Source organism: Aythya fuligula, chromosome 11, assembly GCF_009819795.1.
Source record: "Aythya fuligula isolate bAytFul2 chromosome 11, bAytFul2.pri, whole genome shotgun sequence".
NCBI lineage: Eukaryota > Metazoa > Chordata > Aves > Anseriformes > Anatidae > Aythya > Aythya fuligula.
This window is the reverse complement of record NC_045569.1, coordinates 12,707,595-12,725,248: the sequence shown is the minus strand read 5'-3', so window position 1 is coordinate 12,725,248 and position 17,654 is coordinate 12,707,595. Positions and strand designations below refer to the sequence as shown.

Below are 17,654 nucleotides of genomic sequence, written 5' to 3'. Positions count from 1 at the left end.
GCAATGAATTTCACAGTGCAGCTTAATAAGCTAAAAAGCCACACCCACCCACAGTGTTTAATTCTCTTTCTAGCTAGGAAGCAGAGTAATTGCACTGTTTTTTGCTTTTCTCTGTTAAATCCGATGTGGTATTTTGACACATTCCATCACAGAGGGCTTGCCACATATCGTACACGTTCCGTGTTAAGGGGGTACATTCAGTGGTGATGGACAGGTGGGATCAGGAGAAACCCCTCTCTGCTGTACAGTTTGTATCAGCAAGCTCAGCTGGTTCTTCTCCCTCTGATGTCAATGTTTAGGAAGAGTACCAGCCTATACGGTGCAATGCCTGTAACAACTGACCCTATAGAAGCTAATTAATATGCAAATTGCCAATGTATTTGAGTCTAACATGTCCTTTAGAACAGAAATAAAATATTCTAGGATCACTTGATAATGCTGTACCCTCTCCCTTGGACTAGAAAAATCTTATTCAGCATCTTTTAGAACATCTTCCAGAGCAGTTGCTACCTAGACCATCTCCTCTGGTCCAGTGAAAAGAAGCTAGTGTTAGTGTAAGACCTTAGAGAAGTATACACTGTTGGCATAAATGGCAACACACAAGGAATTCACATAAACTTGAGAGGAAGTGAACAAAAAGGCTAAATTACACCTTTGCAGTGAGGTAAAGCTACCATACGAGCTGTACAAAGGGACTTTACCAGGACACCTAAACAACGTATGTTACTCAATTAAGAAACATCTGCATGTGCATCTACATGATGCCAACTACAAAGCCACATCAGACTGTACAGAATTCCTAAAACAAATTCTTATTAAGGAGGGGTATCTTGTTAGAATTTAACTTCTGTCTTCATGTTTTCTCCTTACAACTAACCCATGCCTCCCCTGAAATTTTCTGGACTAGTACCAGAGATTGTCTCTTGTCTCCAAATTTTTATTTTGACTTTTGTCTTTGCTTTTCAAACTCAAGCAGTTGACAGAAGAAGCTAGAAATGCACATTTGTCAGAGAAACACAAGCAATATTGTCTTTCATAGGGTCTACCACATGCATACAGCCGACTTGACATTTAACCCAAGGACCAAAATAAGAACCTGTATCTTGCCAGATTTTTCTTGTAGTGAGTAATTGCACCTCAAAATTAGCCAAGTCACAAGCATGTTCCACTGAAATGGGTTATATTACTGGACAGCTATTCCCTTCATGCACAGTCACGACAACAGAGGAGAGTCTGATTTCATAGATTAAGTATATGATCCGCTACAAAAAAAGGTAGTATCACCCACCAAAAAAAAAAAAGAGACTACAGTTATGAGTCAGGATTATAATACCACTGTGCTCAGTATTTCAGCACAGACAGTACATATGCTATCAGAAATATCCAAAGGTTTTTCATTAGCTAAGAAAGCAAGAAAAGGAGGAGATGTTCTTGACTATAAACAATGACATACTGAGGTGCAGATCTTAAAATGTTGAAGTTTGGTTCCCAGATCCTCGGGTGCAGGGCTGGATAGGAGCAGAAGGATGCTTTACTCTCTCCCAAGGAGAATTGGAAGCTGAATATGAGCTTAATTAATTAACTTATAGATAATGATAACAGCGGAAGTGCATATTTATCACAAAAGTTGAAATTTCAAGGGCAAACAGTGACAAAGATGAGAGTCAATAATGCTTTAATAAAGCTGGAAATCAAAGGGGCATAAGTATTGATATTGTACTTTAAAAAGGGAGAAGACCAAAATCATATTAAAGCACATGTGGAAAAAGAAACACACCAAATGGAAAAATAATTAGGAAAAGTATTGTGGCAGTTTAGTATGATTGATTTGCTATTTGAAAGTTAATGATGAAAGACACTGCTTTGGAAAGGAAAAACAGGTCTGCTTAAAGGCAGACACTCCTTACTTTTGTTCATAAAGCCCTGCAAAATAACGAGAAAAAGTTGAAAGCTATGGATATGTTTTGGTGAAATATAACACATCTTGGATGTTAAATGGGAATAAAGACCAAACAGTAGCAAAAGTGATTTTGAACTGAGACTTCTGGAGAGAGAAGATATGTATTATAGGGAATTGCTCCTTCTTCTGAGAAAGGGTATGATGATTTTACAGACCTTTCTTTAAATTAGACCTTTGGTATTTCAAGTATTGGTATTTCAAGTACCGAATATACAAGGAAGGGTTAGGAGCAATATGCCAGTTTCACTGATCTCATCCTTTTCTATCTGATCAAGCCAGTAACAGATTGGACACAGACTGATCAGGATAAATTTGCGTGGTGATCAGCTCTGCCTGGAAGAAATTGCTACACCAAGTTAAATGTGGTTTCCTGGTATTAGATAAAACAGTGAAAACAGCACAGAAAAGCTGAGGAATACTCTGAGACTCAGTGCTAGTAATGACTTCTAAAGGAAATGATAAAAATTGTGCTGGAATTGGTCTAAAATGTTTAGCCCTTGAGCCTTTTTGCCCCCTAACGGGAGCACACTTCCGTATTGATTTCTATAGGATAGCTGAAGATGCAGGTATCGTTATTCCCCCATGAAATTCTTCCTGCTCTTGTTAAGGCAAGGGAGATTCAAGGCCATGTCATGCTCCTTTTTGTATTATCCTCATCTCAGGGCACCACAGGGATTTGTACTGAGGTTTAAATTTAGTTCCAGCTTGTGCAGAGCTCTCTCTGACAAGTATACAAGTGATGAGAGAACTGTGCCCTTTTGATTATAAAACATGCTTGTCTGAAGATAAAAATAAGACATGCCCCATCCTGCAATCCCAGACAATAAAGAGAAGTTACAATTTCAAAATAAAAAATATAGATGATTGCTAACAGATCAATGTCTATCTTTTCAAGTTTTGTCTAGCAACACATCACTCACTTCACTTCTACATTAGAAATAGTACAATTGTAGTTACCTTTCTGAACAAAGATTGCAAAAGGGCTTGGAAAGGGGCCTATTATTATGGTCATTTACATAATGTGTAATAAAAATTTGCATACAAGCTATTAAGATATTCTACAAGTAATTTATAATCTCACATTTTAATGGCATTTATAATTAGTGCCTTCATGAAGGAGTGATGTATTTTATCACCCAGATTTTTACTTTGGGGGGAGCATTATTTTTCAAAAGTTCAGCTAAAGGCCTCAGAAAAAACCTCCATCGCATGACTGCATCACCTATATTCCAAAATTTAATAGCTGTTAATAAAAGCTAGAAGTGTGATAATACTTAAGGAAACGAAGTGCTTTCCCTGGCTAGGTATCACATTAAGAATCTACCTCGGCTGCATACAGAAGCTCCCCATGCTTACCTGAACATGCAAAGTGCAAAAATGCTGATGCCCAGTGACCCCCTGGAAGTTGCTCAAATGTAACCAATAGCAACATCTGCTCATATCTCTACTGCATTTCTACTTTTGGAGGGAAAAACCTCTCAACTTCACCTTCTCTGTGGTAGATGTTGAGAAATATAACATTCATACTGCAACAGTCACAAGCGTCAGACCCATTCCTCACACATAGCATACAAAATAACACTTTACACAACTAAGCTGAAGAGCACACAGGGTCTTACTCAATATACTCTTCCATTAACCACAGAGCTTACTGCATGTTACAACAGATAACAAAATGTTAAACATTGTGTTTTTACTGAAATGTACAGCTAATCAAAAAGAAAAAAACTCATTACCTCTATCTGTAAAACTTGGTAGCATAACAATGCATATTTTTAAGACTTAAACATCTTCAGAAAAATGTCTGATGGGGAAATTTCAGTAAATCCTTGGTGGAACTAAGAAAATTTATTATTATTTATTTTTTACAAACTGAAGAGCTAGCCCTGAGACTAGAACAGAGCTTGTCGAGAAGGCAGGCAGTTGGTAGGATTAGCTTTGTAAGGCAACACTTGTCTGTATCTTGGGGAGTGGTTTTGGTGAGTTTCATGGTGCAAAGGTGGCTCCTTCCACCTTGCAGACTAACACTCCAAAGCTTACAAAAACCATAAAGTACACTGTTAAAAAAATCTGCTTTTGCCACCCCACAGTAATCTCCATAGCTCTGAATGCACACAAAAAGAAGTAGTTTGCCGCAGGAGGAAAGCATTTGCAGTAACATTATGGGCTAAGTTAATGTAACATGAATAATAACAACTTGCTCTTTAACTATATGCTAACTTTACCCTGCAGCCCCATGAGATGTTGGCAGTACCTGCGGAAGTTAAACATCAAAACTCAGAAAAAGTCACCATATGCCTGGAAGGAAGAGTCACCTTTAAAATATATATATAACTGCTGATTCTTTACTGCGGTATTTTTCATTTATGCTAGTAAACAAAACAAAAAAATACTCCAGCAATGGAGATCTGAAGCTGAAACCATTGCTCCACTAAACCTCAGATTGTCTGCATGGTACTTTGTTTTATGTTTGTAATGTGATACTCCGAAAATGCCAGCAAACTTGACCTCACCCTCGGCTTTGGACTTGCAAAATGATCTCTGCTTGAAACTTCCTCACATTTCCTTTCATGTGCCAGATCAAGACTGAGACCAATCAGATAAAGCAGCGTGTCTTGAAGGCTTGACTCACAGCTGTCCAGACAGTTAACCTTAGCCATTGGGGGGGGGGACAGGGGGGGAGGAGAGAAAAAAAAAATCTGTTTTCTTTGCAGACTTACAACTGCTGTATCTCATGTGACACTAATTTCCCAACAGTGTATACTTTGAAGCTGACAAGTGTTAATCCGTGATTAAAAATTCCAAATGAATCTAAGTGCCTGTCACTTAGATGTGTCCCTCAGTTGCATTGGTGACCACAGGAAAACAACCAGGACTCCATCTGTCCATTTATGTGGGAGGAAGGTGCTGCAGAGACCTAATTACAGGGTGAATCAGTCAGCTTTCTCAGCAGTTACAGATCAGATAATAGTTGACTCCAAATAAGCCTAAATTAAAATGCAGTTTGTTTGTAATTTGCTTTTAGGATAAAGGATAACACAATGGACTAAAAAAAAAAAAAAAAAGGAAAAGAAAAGAAAAAAGGAAATGGGAAAAAAAAAAAAAAAGCCTGGACAATCAATCACCATCATCCCCTCCAGAAAAATCAATGGGCAATTTTACATACTGACTTCCAGAAACTCACGTGTATATTGTGAACAGTTTTACTAACTGGTTGAGAAAAATAGTAGTTTTATCAATTAATTAAAACATGTATTCATGAAACATCTGTAGCAGGAATGCACTAATTGCAATAGATAAATAAGGAGTGTAATTGGAAAACATGCAATACCTGCAGGGGAAATCGTGACTTTGAAGGAACCTCATATCAGGCAAACGTGACAGCTTTTTACAGACAACATGTCTTTGATAAGTATAGTACAACTTATTGCTTATGCTTTGAATATGCATTTACAATTACACAAATCTTCAGCGCCTTGTTAGCAGTACATAAGATTGAGCTATTTTTGCTTCTTTGATAAATAACTCATTCCAGAACCTTTTTAGAGTAATAAATTCATTTTAAGTAAAATGCAGCTAACTGTAAAGGTTGTTAAACTGTAGCAAACAGATATATTAAACATTAAATATAAATTAAACACACTAAGTAGGAACATTACAGATGATTTAAATCAAGAACTAAAAGCTAGGAAATAAGTAGAAAATTTCAAAACATTTTCAATAATTAATAGTTACAGCAAATATTCAAAACTGTTGTTTAGTCTAGATTAAATCCTTATTTGGGCCGCATTAGACTAAAAAATGCCCTCTGGTGTTCATGTGCTGGCTTGCTTTTGTAATGGAGTAAGAATAAGAGGAATGCTGGAGAGGAACACTAACAGCTTTACTCTCAAACACTTACTTGTGTGAGTAAATCTATTGTGTGAGAAGTACCACTGAACTCCCCAGGACTGTCTGTGTAAGGAGTTCCTCATGGGCATCATTTACAGAACTTAAGCCATTAAAATCTATTAGCTCTCCTCCTTGGCTGTAACTTTATTTACATATTTCCCAATGAACAGAGCCAGTCATTAAGAGGAAACAAAAAAAACAAACAAACAAACAAACAAAAAAGATTGGACACTGGACAATAAATACATTTCTCACAAGTACAATTATTTAAGTTATATGTGGTTAAATATGCTGTCAAAGAAGGAGTTGACTAAGCAAATCAGAAGCTTGGAAATCAATTTAGACCCTGCAAAGCACATTTCACTTAAAAAAACTAACAAAAAACCAGCAAAAATATATATAAAAAAAACAAGAATGGAAAAAAAACCCTGATGCAGTAAATATCTGTAACTTGTGAACTCCCTCCTTTGCCTACAATGCCAAAGCTTCCAGTGCAAGCAGTTCCCCCTCCCTTACCCACACCAAAAAAAATGACACCCAGAAAAATGTTACAAACCAGACTCCTCTCTTGTTTTGGCTCACAAATGTTACTCTATTTTTGATGGAAACAGGAACTAAATAGCACAGCAGCTGGCCCTTAAATTTATGGAAAATAGCAGCCCTTTTCACTGCCATGGCAATCTTCTCAAATCACTGTAAACGTTCAGGGTAGCATGCATGTGTTTCTCTAAGGAGGATCCGTGCACTGTGCGTGTAGTGCCCTGCTGAATTTCATATAACAGCAGAAAAAACGGCTATTTAAAACCCTTGGAATCACATTGCTTCAATGCTCTCTTTATTTTATATACCACAGATCTCCTCTTTTGAAAACTTATCACTTATTGTCCCCCACTGGATGCCTTCTTGGATTTTAGTTTCTCTGTGAAGTCACCACCATCATTTAAAAAAAAAAAAAAAAAAAAAAGCAATGGCATGGCACACTGGCAGTTAGCTAATATGGACTCACAGTCATCAGAGTGATTTCTTAGATATAAATATCCTTATTAGCATGCCTATCTACATTAACTCTCCTTGTTTTCAAGCTTTTTTTTTCTCCACTCACAGTGCTATTTGTCTCCCCCAAGTGCAATGGTCATCAAAATGCAGTTATAACAATCCTAAAATTACTCACAACAAGAAATTAGTATCTTGTTAGGAACATGGCATTGAAATGATGGCATTATAATCACTGAAAGATTTAAGCGGACGTGATTACAGTAATTTGTATCTTGATGTGATTATGGTAATTTGTATCTATTAATTAACACACTTTCAAAATCTGTTGCCATGTTCACTTTTTAAACAAAATGACACACTTCAACTTAATGAAGTTCACCCCAGTTATGTTACTTATTTCTTTTCAATGTTTTTGCACAACTGTAGCACAAGCACAAAACAAGTACCACCAGCTACTGAAGAGCTAAGTTACCTGGATGGGATCAGAATGAAGTCATCTGTATTTCTAGTAGTGCCAGTGGAGAATCTCTTGACAAATCTTCTGCTTAAGTGACACGGCTATTCTCTGCTGTTCTCTTGAATTCACTTGTCACATACATACAGCATTAAGGAATGTGCCACTTTTACTTCTACCTGTATCGACATGTCCTGAGTCAGGTTTGACTCGTGTGTCACTCAAATCTATTTATGTTTCCAAACTACAGAGGAGAAGAGGATTTCTGAAGAATAAGTTTATAGAGCAATTAAAATGAATGTCTAGAGTGAAAACTTGCTAGGCTAACAAAATATCTATATTTCTCTAAATAATAATATGACTAATAATACCTCATACTTTATGCACTGAATGGAATAGCAGCAGCTAGGCATACATCTATTGCTACTGTACAGCTGAGGAAGGTAAGGATGATAAAGATGAATTAATAGCCTTAAAATCACCCAAGATTAGGTCATTAGTAGTAGTAGTAGTAGTAGTAGTAGTAGTATTTAAATAAGGAAATAACCAAGAAGTGTGAGAGTCTTGAGGAGGCAGCAACAGAAACATTTAGAAGAAGGATAAAATATATACCAGGAAAGGGTAAGAACAAGCAGAGCTTTTCAGACAGCACAGGGAAAGTCTCAGCAAACATCTCTTCTTTCTCAAACCTCCCTTGGATATTAGGACTCTCCAAGCTGCCTGTTGCCCATGTTCAAGAAAGGAGAAAAGCTGCAGCTGATTAACTCTTCAGTCTACTTACTTTTAACCTACTAGCTGATGATTAGCTCTTAATGCTGGACAAGCTTGTTCTCTATTTGAACGATGATCCCTACCTTTGGAGAAGGATGTGTAAATGGTGACAAGCACACAGGTTAGATGAGGAGGGTAATGAAGGAAAATAGCAAACCCCAGAAGCAAGTTAGATAAAAAGGTCACAGACCAACCGATACCAATGTAAAGTGAATTTGGCAGCTAAGTGAAGAGAAGGGGGATGGGAGACAGAAATACAGCACCAAAACCAAATTACCAGTGGTTAACACCACCTAGCAATCCCTGCTTTCTAGGGCATGCAATCAGCTGCTATTGATCTTCTGTAACTTCCAGCAGACCCCAGGCAGAGAAGAATCAAGTTTCAAGAAAGCAAATCAGGCTCCAATACATATTTCTACCTTCTTTCCCTGTTCTGTCCTTGAATTTCCTGGGCAGGATTGAATTACGTCCATTTTTCATTACTCACCATTTTAACATTTTACATTTACAGTAGCAAGCCAGAGCCAACAGCACTTCTGCTTGTATCTTAAACTGGCAAAACCTCAAAATGTAGTGCCATAATTTCACAGAACAGGCTGGGGATGGACTTGATTTGTATTTATTGTTTAAACCAAAGAGACACTGTGTCAGGACACTAAAATACATCTGAAAAAAAAAACTATCAAGGAGGGTGCTCTATACAGCATATGTTTATGCAATTATTTTCAAGCATCCCATATATAATATTGTAATATTGGCCTGGTAAGAACTGAACAACTAAGTTGAGCTTTGTTATAGGCTGCCTTGAGTATGAATCATGAACATGTGTAATTTTAACTTGAAAGCTAAATCAGAAAGAGCATTTGACTCCATATAAGCCATTTAAATAAATCTACATGGTTGACAAAACAAATTCCAGAAATTATGTGAGATTTAAGGAAGCAATTGCAAAAGTTAGTTCATGTTAAAATTCACTACAAATAGGCTGTTGTTTTAATTTTAAAAATTGTTAAATCAGTAAAAGTATGTTTTAAAAAAAGCTAAGTCCTATCAGAAAATCTTTTTATATACTTTACTTCATACAGGTCAAAAAATCCCAATATATATGATTTTAGTCGGGTATATATCATTATTTTTTGGAAGGGTTTAAGGATTTCAGAAAATTCTCTTAACAAATTGTCAAAAAAATAAGTTAGCCCTTTTAGAAGAGCAGGTAACACATTCATAAATTCATTGGTTCAATATCCAACACTTCCTGACTATTCCTCCCTTCCCACCCCCACCCCCCCCAAATAAAATAAAATTTGTTATTTAGCTGTGATCCTAGCTGCTTGGCTTCCCCTAATAAAACCTAGAATTTTTTGCTAACTGTACCTACATTATTTGTGAATGCAATACCTTCCCTGAAGCAGGACTTTGAATACTTATATATGTATACAATAACTAGAACAAAGGAGACCTAAACTAACAACAGAAGATTTAATCACAGTAAAATCAAATAAATATTATGGAACACATTTTACAACCAGGTAAACTGAATTGAATTGACCAAGGTGATGGAACAAAGTAACAGGAGACTTGGAAATCAAAGTGAGAAATCTTACCTAGCTAATTATTTTAACTAAGCCCACTGGATATAAGCAGAACATATGAGACACACTTTTCACTGCATGCCTTCTTCATTGAGCAGATGTTTCTTGGAGAGAAAGGCTTGTTGTTGTCCAGAGCTCTACTTGTTGTTTAGTGTCATCTGCAAACTTAAAAGCCATCTTCCTTCCTGAAAATAATGAATATGCAACAGAAGAAAACATTATAAACCACAGTTCTTTATTTAAAAGAAGAGAATGTTTTATTGTCTTTGCAATTGAGATGTAAGAACATGTTGGTGTGGTGGAAGATAATCTGAAACAGGTTGCTCTGTTTTTCTGTTTTGTCATTTGTTTAATTATTAATTGTCCATTATAGTATGTCTCAATTTTTGTCCTGAAAACAAAAAATATGTACAGCCTGTAAAATCTAGATAAGTTTTGTAGTTGTTTTGTGGTTGTTTTGTTTTCATAGCTGAACACTGCTACTGCTGTTCACTCTCAAATATTGTTCTAGGACTACTTGTTTTGCAGGTTCTCCTAAGCAACTCTTAAAATAGCAGTACAAAGTGTAAGACAAGAAATTACCTCTAGATGCATATTTCAAGACATCTCCATCTCACAGTTCTCTCAACTCATCTGTGCTGCACCACTTACAAATTCGTTATGAAGGGGACGACCCTTTTCTTCTCCCACAACCTCACACCATTAGAACAATGAATGCCAATAGACTCATTAAGTTAATGACTATAAGAAGTTTACAGTCTGCTCAGAATAGATTAAACAATGACAAATACAGAAAAAAAAAAAACAACAGTGATGTTACACTTTACAATTTCCTCCCCCCCAAAAAACACATCAGAAGAAAGGAAGGAAGACTGATCAACTCGATAAACAAAGGAATGCATTTAAATTAAAACCTGATTATTGACATAATGCATTTTTACTTAGGAAACCAAGTGATTCACTGAAGAGAAAGTCAGATGAAAAGTGGTCTATAATGGAGTTGTGGAGACACCATCTGTAAGATGACCAGACTAAAAATGCAGATAAGAATGCAGATGTAAAACTGATAGCAGGTTTTGGCTGTTTTTTATTGTTGTTTGTTTTTTATTTTTTTTTTCAAGAGACTTTATATCACGAATTGTATTTGAAATCTAATTTCAGTGCTAATTAGTTTCTCTAGCTTAATGAAAAAATATATTCATAGTAATGCAGATTTCATGTGCTTAAATTTCATTTGAATGTCTAATAAGGAAAATACAGACAAAACAATGATTGTGCTTCTCCAGGTTGAATGGAAACCAGCTAATGTTACTGTAACAAATGTTCTTTCTGGACAAATTTCCTAGACATTTCTAATCTATATGCAACTTCCTGAGGAGGTGGAGTGGTTTAGAAATGGGAAGAGTTCTAGCTTCACAGTACACATGTGAAATGTAGGCATTTTCTATAGTATTTTTGCAGCTGTCTGTTTTAGTCTACATGTTAATGACATCACTGCTGGTGATACAATAATATTTCTCAACATTGCATTAAAATTATACCCTATTAAAACAGAATCAGTAGTTGATTTATTCATTGTTGATTGAAGTCATTCCCAGTATTCACTGGGAATGTTTTATTTAATTTTCTGTTGTGCACATCCTCCCCCCTCCCCCCCTTTATTTTATTTTATACATTTGTACAATAAATCCCTCTTTCAGAGGAGGCAAGTAAATACTAATATTTCTCACTGTCACTGCAGGTGAGAAATAGCAACTCAGATCAGAGCTGAGTCTTTAGAATGAAACCAAGACAGACATACTAAAAGCCTGAAGGCACATGCCTTGATGAGAAAAATAAATGGCAAGATAACTTTGAAGCCGCATATAAAACATACTGAAAAAGTTAAATGACATAGGAAGTTCTACATGCTGCTTTAACACACAACCATCACCACACATTTTCCACACCAAAAAAAGTTTTCATCAATGGAATCATGAACCTTCATTATGGTCCTTTTACAGCCATTAGTCTAATGGTAGAAAATATATAATAAAATAATAATATTTTAATGTACTATAATACTATAACACCGCTAACAAAATGTTGTAAAATGCTGAGAAAAGATGCGGTAAAAGAAAGAACAAAGAGGACTGTAAAAGGACCTCATTCTTGTTCCAAGTTAAAAAAAAAAAAAAAAAAAAAAGTTACAAAAGTTTTTTGTGTGCTAAGTATATCATTCATGTGGAGACAGACCAGCCTCACATCTATAATGCCCTGGAAAGCTGTTGGTGATTTAACTCTTCTAACCTCAACAGAGCTAGTTTACCTCAGCAACATCCTTCTTGAAAAGAAAACCACAGCCCAGATTGAAAAGGAAATTTCAGTTTTATGGAAATCTCATGAAACTCATAAAGCAGCCAAGACTCCAGAAAGACTTCCTTCACTGCTGTCCTTGTGGGTCTACAGATATGGATTTTGGGAACACCTCTTAAACATGACAATCTGGAAATAAGGAAAAAATTTTAAACTTTAAGCCTCCTGAGCACTACAAAATAGGCAGAAAACCAAATAGGTAATGCAACTCAATGTTCCACAAATATTTGCACGAAATGCTTGAATTCAGGTGTGGAGGCAGTTACACTGAAGTCAGACAGAAAAAAACATGAAAGTAGAGCTGCAATTAAGCTGATGATAGTAATCCAATATCATTGTCACTTCTGATGATGTAAGCTGTCAGCCAGATATTTTTCTCTAAAATCATATAACACTTTGTACTTTAGTTGTATTTATTATTATGTATCCTTCCTAATACATGAGAAAAGTCGAAGGCTTAGCATGTTTTTGTATCAAATGTTCTGGTATTTTAACCCTATAGTCAATGATCAATTGGTGTGCTAGATGAAATATTTGTTTGAAACAGTCAACTTTATAAATACCAGCTTTTTAACATAAATGAAAAGGCCTTGATTTATTAGTATTTTAACATTAAATAAAAAGGGTCTCCAGGGGCTTTACACCATGGCTTTTTTAATAATAATAAAACAATGGCAAAGCAGAATTGATCTAAGTACTTTTGAATTCAGAAAGCCTAAAAAAGCTTGTAAACACCCTTACTCCTGCACTTCCCTGCTAAGGATCATTCCAGACATTTGCCCCCTGTAGAGAAAAGACTCCCCTTCAGTTGGTCAGTACTCACTGCTTTCCTTATTCTATCTCAGATCCTCTCTCCAGATTTTCAGATTTCCTTTCACTGACTTAAGAAGCACAGCCTCGGTCTACCCTGAGAGATGAAGAAAACAAAGGGACACTGTTCACAGCAAGCTCTTCATGTCTCAGCAACTCCCATGGCTACTATGGTTTTGATTTCCATGGTGAAACCAGGAACATTGTGTGGGAAGGGTTTGCTTTCCTTGTTTATGTATCGAATGAAAAATTGTTCCTCAAAATTGTTCCTCTTTGCAACAACAAACAGGACTAGTACATTTTTAACACAAACAAGCACCCCTAGGAACCTCAGACAACCTGGGTAGCCTAGCAGCATTATGTTGGAAATACCAATACACCAATAATAATGCAACCTCTGTAAAATCCTATGAACCCCGAAATTAAAACCAGCAGAGTCTTTACAGAGAACGTATGGGGGAAAACTAGGTAATGAAGTCCTGACCTTTCTTGTCAATATCTTTAAGGGCATTTTGTCCACCTGCTTAAAAGGAATTCACTGATATCAATGAATGTGTTACAGTTCAAGAACAGTTATTGTTCAGTTAAACTCTCGTTATTGTTGTATATAATTACAATACAATCCTCAGATTTCCCTTGCCCCCGAAAAAAAGGGGAGTAAAATTACATAGCAAGGTAATAAAACAAACATATCTTACAGAAAATGAGAGATTCACTTTTAATATTATTATTTCCTGCTTGGAAATGATCATCCTCTGTCTTTTTAATAAAAAGCAGAAACATTATAAAATATATATGAAAAAAATCATCACTGCCAGATGAAAAGGATTACGGGTAAGTATCACTCCCAGTTTTGCAAGTTATAAAGGCATAGAGCTGTTTGAAGTTGGAGAGCCATGCAGATGACAAGCTGCTTTCAAATACAAGCATTAGCCTACCACCTCACTCCCCAGCTGCCCTTTTTGGGACTATTTCTATAAATGTGACAAGATGTTAGATTCCCAAGATTGCTGATTAGAACATTTCAAGTCCTGCCATCTACTAAGAGAATCATCTGGCCACAAACTCTATTTCAGATGTTTGACCATTAAGTCACGGGTAGCATCACACTGGGAGCCCTATTTATAGCTCTTTTGCTTCATTGTAAGGTCTCAAATTAAAGGTAAAAAATGTCTTCAGTTCTTTTACACACAGACAAAAAGCTGATGAAATAAAGTCAGTTCAGTTGAATTTTCAGAGCAAAAGAAATCAGCATTCAGGGTGCTGCCTTTGAACAGTGAAAGGAGCTTTTATTCTTTTTATAAATATCATATTTTATACAAGGTTTATAAATAGACTTGGCAAAGACATTTCACCCAAATGTTAGCAATTTCATATCTTTCGTTTACAGGATATTGACCCAGTTGATTTGTAATTAATTGCAGAGCTTTTTCTCGTTAGCTTATCGATTGAGGAGTCTGCAGTACATTCTTGACCATATTATAAATTACAACCTTGGATCCAGGGTACATTTGGTTGCATTTAATTCCAGTTATCTACATTATTCACATTGTAAGATTTACCTGCTCTACATCTTGCCAAATTTTAGAGTAGAGATCTACAAGTTCTTTGTTATTGTAGATTCACTATGATTTATAAATACACATTTCTACTTATTTAGATTTAAGAATGCAACAGTAAGAAACAAAAAAGCTTCCATTTTCATGCTCTGAAAAAAGGCCTTAGCCAAATCTCATGAAACCTGCTGGAGGCTTTCCACTGATTTCAAAGAGCTTTGGATCAGTCTCCCAAGTGAGTAGGTTGTTGCAGAAGTGTGATTGAAGAGTGTACTTTTTGGAAGAAAAAAAAAAAAAAAAAAACACAAAAAAACCTAAAAATATAACAAGAAAAAGAAAGTTAATCAGATCACTATTTGAAATAAAAACAAAAAAAAAAAATCATTTACTGGAAGCCCTGTAAGACTACCAACATTGGAAACCTTTGCAAAAAACCTCATGTAAAATAAAAGCCAGAAAAATCCAGGGTGATTAGGAAAGGAGTAAACTTCACATTCATTCAAACAGATGCAGGTATTAGGTAATAGCATTCACAAACACTTGCTATTCAGTAAAGGTAAGTGCTCTTATTAAAACAAACAAACAAACCAACCCTGCACTTAAAGAGCACTTACCTGATTTCACAGCAGTGGAGTTCAGTAATAACCATTAAAGTTAGCATGAAATCAACATTCTGGACCGTCTTTTGCACCTATACAAGTTAAAACAAATGCAATAAGATACAAATTTTAAGGAAAACTATTTTGTCTTGAGTGTGGCAGGAGAGAAATGTCACACCCTACATTTGATTTGAAATCGGCAAGCAGAGAGCAGCTCTCATTGCAAAAATGAGAGCCACTTCTGCTCGAGAAGGTGAAGCTCTGAATCACAGTAATAGCCTCTGATGTCCACCCTGACCTTGCACCACTGTCAAACACACTCTCAGCAGCCCATAATTCTATTGCAGTATTTCAGCATTTAAGCTGGAAGATGCTCTCCCCAAAATGCATCTCCTTGGCACTAAAAACACAACATCCTGAAAATGGAAGGAATTCTGTTTTTCTTAAGTACATAAATTACTCACATGCTTGAGTCATTACCAAGAGGAAATGTTCATTAGAAGAATAGAATTATGATCCATTCTGGCAAACAATGAAGAGCTGCATTTTCACCAAAAATGGAAAGGCCTCCAAGGCCAGTCACCTTTTAGAGGTCCATCTCCTCTCCCTTGATCTTCACAGCAGAATTTCTATCCACTAAAAACCCAGCTACCTGGAAGAATCTAATGCCTTGCTTTTATATAAAGGTTTTCCAGCAAATGAGATAGAATTCAACTGTAATATAAACTCATTCCAGCTGTAAAAATCAAACAAACAAAACAAAAAACAACAACTTGTATCAGTATGAGTGTCTGTTCCAGTATAGGCTAAACTAGTTGCTAAAACAAAAGATAATTCAACACTACAGCAATATTTTACCATTTTTTTCCTCCAGAGTCTTTACCCATAGAGCTATATTCATTCTAAGCCCAGTTTCTTTACCTCCTGTGCAGCACAGTTATTTTGGCAAAAACTTTTAGGATGTGCTGAGGTTGTGTTAGAAATGGCACTGCAGACAGGTGAATGCTACTGCAGTAGGAGCGTTGAGCATCTGCGAACGCATTTTGTACTGACAAAACTCGCACCATGAAGCTTATTCTGGTCCTGTTTATTGCTCACTCCTGCCCAACAAGTACATACAGCATAGCCAGAAAAACTGCATCTGCTCTCAGGGCTTCTCCTAGCACAAATCTTCCTGACAGGGATCAAACTCCTTATCAAACGTGGCTTGACACAGCCCTGCCAGCAAACATCTGTAGCTGAGACATGGCCTAAAATCCAGCGCTCTGAAGGGAAAGGCCACCAGCTGAGTTGCACTTTCTCTTTGATCTTTCTGAATGCTTTTATCAAAGCAATCTAAAGGGTCTCTGCTGAAGTGATTGTTACTGAACTGAAAAGGAAAAAGCTGAAACACAAGAGGAGGAGAGGGATGTCTTAAAAAAAGGGGGGGGGGGGGGGAAGACATTCAAGATGGGATTGTGATGATATTAATTTTATAGTGGACGCCTGTAACTGGATATCTGAAGATCTACCTTATTGCTTATATAAAAATGTCTAAATTCATCTGGCTAGGGACTACGTATCCATCTGTGCAGCCAAGTAATTAATAACTTATTTCTCTTCTGCCACTCAAATTGCGTTCAGAACAGTGTCAGTAATAATGTTTGCACAGATGGAGGCTTCCACCAAAGACTGAGTATTGTATACTCAAGACACACAACAAAAATTACTGTGGCAGTGCACTATTTTAGATCTATGCACCTAATTGTTTCAAGCTCTTGAAAAAACTTGTTTAAACCATAATTTATGAATGGGTTCAGAGTAACTAGTGACTGCAGCCAGCACAAAGTCATTGAGCAGCCTGAATCCATTTGCCTGGTTTTGACAGAGACCAACATGCTGCCTGATGGGCTGGTGTGCTTCTCCTCCCTCCCCAGGTGGAAATTCCAGACCTGATCAAGTGTCTGCTCATTTTGCAGCACACTGGCCAAGATTGGGCAAAGATACGTTGAGACGTGTTCCCACACAGCCTAAAGCAGCTTCAAATAAGGATTCTTAATATGTGTGAACGTCAGCTCACTATCACACAGGGATTTTTGTTTACCTAGAGAACCTTGTGCCTGTTCTCCAAGGCAAGCCAGCCAGCTAGCCCAAGGGATGGTGACCTTAACCCACATTAATTTGACAGAGCTACGATCCCTGCTGCTATTCCCTGGAGGAACCAGATAGCACTGATGACAGATCTTTGGGGGATGGTGAGTATCTCAGTAATACCCTTGGAAAGCACAGAATTTCTATAGCCAAAAAGCTTGAAAAAGAGATCTTTCAGGAACTCAAAGAGCAGACTGATTGGGTTATTTCTCTTCCCCTCCACAACAGACTGGAGGAAACAACAGGCAAACTCCAACTGTCTCACAGGGGGAAGGCATAAACTCATCATCCTTAAAGCAAACAGTTAGAAAAGCAGAAAGCCCCAGAGGAGCCCCCTTGCACACATTTACTAGCAAACCTAATCCTGGCCTCTTAGTTCCCTGATGACACTTTCAAAGATTAAAGACAACTGTTTTGCTTTCCTGGCAGCACTGCTGAAAACTGCCAAGATAAGGAACAAGTAAGAAGGGCCATTTTAATACCTAAAACAGATATTTTCTGGATGTCTTGAATGGAAAGGTAAGGCAGAGGATGTGAATT

The 17,654-nt window shown here is 36.7% G+C and overlaps 1 long non-coding RNA gene across 3 annotated transcripts in view; it reads right to left on the bottom strand.

Annotated features, from left to right (window-relative positions):
* Nucleotides 1-17,654, bottom strand: part of LOC116493704 — a 61,745-nt gene that overhangs the window by 22,147 nt on the left and 21,944 nt on the right. For 2 of the 3 annotated variants that reach the window (XR_004253781.1, XR_004253783.1), the window contains exons 1-3: nucleotides 15,168-15,296; nucleotides 15,000-15,076; nucleotides 9,677-9,849 (exon numbers count right to left, since the gene is read on the bottom strand). This is a non-coding gene — a long non-coding RNA (uncharacterized LOC116493704). Of the gene's footprint in view, nucleotides 1-9,676; nucleotides 9,850-14,999; nucleotides 15,077-15,167; nucleotides 15,297-17,654 lie in introns of those variants that run through there. The other variant, XR_004253782.1, reaches the window with a different exon arrangement.